At 56.3% G+C, this 2,806-nt stretch overlaps 1 long non-coding RNA gene across 1 annotated transcript in view; it reads right to left on the bottom strand.

The window, feature by feature from the left end:
• Positions 1-2,631: 2,631 nt before the first annotated feature.
• Positions 2,632-2,806, bottom strand: part of LOC102487782 (uncharacterized) — an 18,881-nt gene continuing 18,706 nt past the window's right edge. Inside the window, exon 3 of the long non-coding RNA XR_334186.1 lies at positions 2,632-2,701. This is a non-coding gene — a long non-coding RNA (uncharacterized LOC102487782). The remainder of the gene's footprint in view (positions 2,702-2,806) is intronic.

Here is a 2,806-nt window from a genome sequence, read left to right as displayed (position 1 = left end):
GGGGTTGTTTGGCCCCGGAGGGGCCGGCCAGGTGTGGGGCGTCGGGTGTGGCAGGGCCCTCGTGTCTGCCTGTCCCCGCGGAGGCCTCCTCCGCCCTCACCGTGGCCTGCAGAGGGCCTCCTCCCTGCCACACAGCTCCCCTTTCTCCCTCCCCTTCCTCACCCCAATAGCAAGGATGACTTTGCAGGGTGCGAGCGACCCACCCTCCATCCCTGTCCCTAGTGAAGCTGTCCTCTTCACCCCCACGGCCCCTCTCCCTTCTGGGGCTGAGGCCCCTGGGAAGTGTGCAAGCCCGGCAATTCTTGCTCAGCTGCCACGCCGTGCCTGAAAGACACACAGCATCGATCTTTCCTCAACATTCGAAAAATTCATAACCCCCCACCAAGAATCATCCTAATTTTACCCGTTAAGCCATCTTCAGACAAGGCCTGCCCTGTAGGGCAGTGGATAAGACAGTGCCTCAGCAGCTGGATCCCACATTACTGACCAGTTCGAGTCCTGGCCTGTCAACTTGGAAGACACATCAGGTGTGTGTGTGCGTGTGTGTGCGTGTGTGTGTGCGCACACATACCTCAAATTCTGATGAGGCTGAAAATGGAAGGAAAAGGATATGGTATGACCACACCCCATTGCAGGGCAGGTTCTCTCTGGTAATCACACAGACTCTCCGGCAATTAAAGGAAGGAGAAAGATATCCCAGGATAAAAATATTATTGAAATAAGCAAAGAATGATTTCTAATTTTCACATACACATTGTTATAAATAAAACGTATTTGGGGGGCCAGCAGATGGCATAGCAGTTGCACTGTTGGACTCCCACATGGCTAACCATGGTTCAAGTCCCAGACCCGGGCATGTAGGCATGTAGGCATGCACGCCCAAGATCCCGGGAAGAGAATGGAGGAGCGGGGGTTATGGTGTGGCCAGCACCCCGGGGATGATGTCTCACTTTCCCTCTCACTGTCTCTCTCTCTCTCCCTCCAGCGAGTGCATATGCCCTAAGGCAAAGAAAAAAAAAAGACTTCTACAAAATACAAAACATTTTAAAACGTGCTGTGCCGTTGCCCTTTAACGAGCTGGCCAGCTCTTCCCGCAGAGGGCACGGTGAGTGCTCCAGGCTTCGCGGTTCATGCAGTCTCCACTGCGGCACTGAAATCTGCTGGTGCAAATGCAGCCACAGACAGGTGAGTGGACGGCAGCAGCGTTCCAATAAAACTTTATCTGCAACAGCAAGCGGAGGGCTGGATGTGCACTACTGGTCAGCGTGTCAGCCCCGCTCTATGACACCTAGACAAAACCAGTGTCACCGCTCTGCAAAGCCTACTACAGGACAGCTCTCCTCCCACCCCATTCCCAGCCTCCGTGGAAAAGCCCCTTCTGTGTGACCTCCCCGGAGCTACCCCTGGTCCCACGAAGCATTCTTGATACCACTGGCTCCTCTGGACACTGACTCAGCGCACCTGCCTGCCCCCGTGGGAGGGCAGGAATCCTGAATTAGGCCCAGAGAGGGCCGGGGAGCAGAGGGGAGTTCAGCGGCCTTGGCTATTCGGATAGGAAATCCGTTTCCTGGTCTTTCTCCAGAGAACTGCTCAGATAATAAACCACCCTATGCCAACGAAAACAAGAAGGGGAGCTGGCTCCACAGCAGTGAAGTGGCTGACCGCGAGCAGGTCCTGACTGGAAAGCGCTGCTCACTGCTTCCTCCTTCCTGCCAGGCAGTGAGGTGAGCTGGGGACAGGGTCGCCAGGACCTCCGCGCCTGCAGGGGCGGCCCTCAGCCGAGTGTGTGGGGCTGGAAACGTGTGGGGGTTGGCCTCCGGGCGGAGATTCCTGGAAAATCCCCTGCTCTCAGCTCCCTCGGACTCTGGAGAGGAGAGGTTTGCACTGCGTAGAGGGAACCGGAGGCCAGGTGCCCGCAGGCCCTGCCACTGCACGACCGATGGAGGTCGTCTTCCACGCGCCGGCGTTGCACTCAGAGTGAGAGCCCACCTACAGAGGAGGGTGAAGGCCTGGGCAGCATGTCGGAAATCTCACAGCCCCGGGATGAGGGTGTGTGTACTGCATGCGCCAGGAGAGCATGCACGGAGCGTGTCATCGGATCGCAGGACGATGTCAGTGGTGGCGCTGGCACAGCACGCCTCTGAGCTGCCAGTCGGGAAGCACAGCACATGGAACTACACACATGCAGAACACGTGACATGCCTGTAACGCCCCGTCCCTGGTTTGCATGCTTACTGTGCTGCGCCTTTGTAGCTAGTTTATTTTACTTTTTCAACATTCACTTTGCTGTTCCATAAACAAAAGAGACAGAGAGACAGAGACAGGCACCCCACGAGGTCTTCATGGCACAGCCACCGCAGCCTGGGCTCGCCCTCGGATCACGGAGGCCTCCAGAGGTGAGCCGGGTCCTTCCTGCGTGGGTCGGCTTCCCCGAGCTCGCGTAGGCGCAGGCCCGGCGTTGTTCTAGAGGCTCGACCTGGCAGCAGCAGCTCACTGTGGGCGGCGCCTCCGCTCCGTCTCTCGCTTGTGTCACCTGCTCTTGTGCTTGACCCAATCTCAGGTTGCTCAGGGTGGTGCTTCTGCGGGGGTGCGACGTGGCGGGCGAGGGGGGGGGGGGAGACGAGACGGTGGTGCTGAGGCTCTCTGCCCGCCGTGGCCCAGGTTAATGAGCGTGCTTGTGTCCTAGTTTTTAATACAGAACCTTTCAAAGTAGACAAAAGAAGACAAAAAGTAATAGAAAAAAGTTTATAAAATAAGGCTTTGAAAATAAATTATATATATTATATATTCCATATAACATATATTA

Source organism: Tupaia chinensis, unplaced genomic scaffold (assembly GCF_000334495.1).
Source record: "Tupaia chinensis unplaced genomic scaffold, TupChi_1.0 Scaffold000161_3, whole genome shotgun sequence".
NCBI lineage: Eukaryota > Metazoa > Chordata > Mammalia > Scandentia > Tupaiidae > Tupaia > Tupaia belangeri.
Note: the sequence above shows the minus strand (reverse complement) of the source record. Positions and strands in the feature narration are given on the sequence as shown.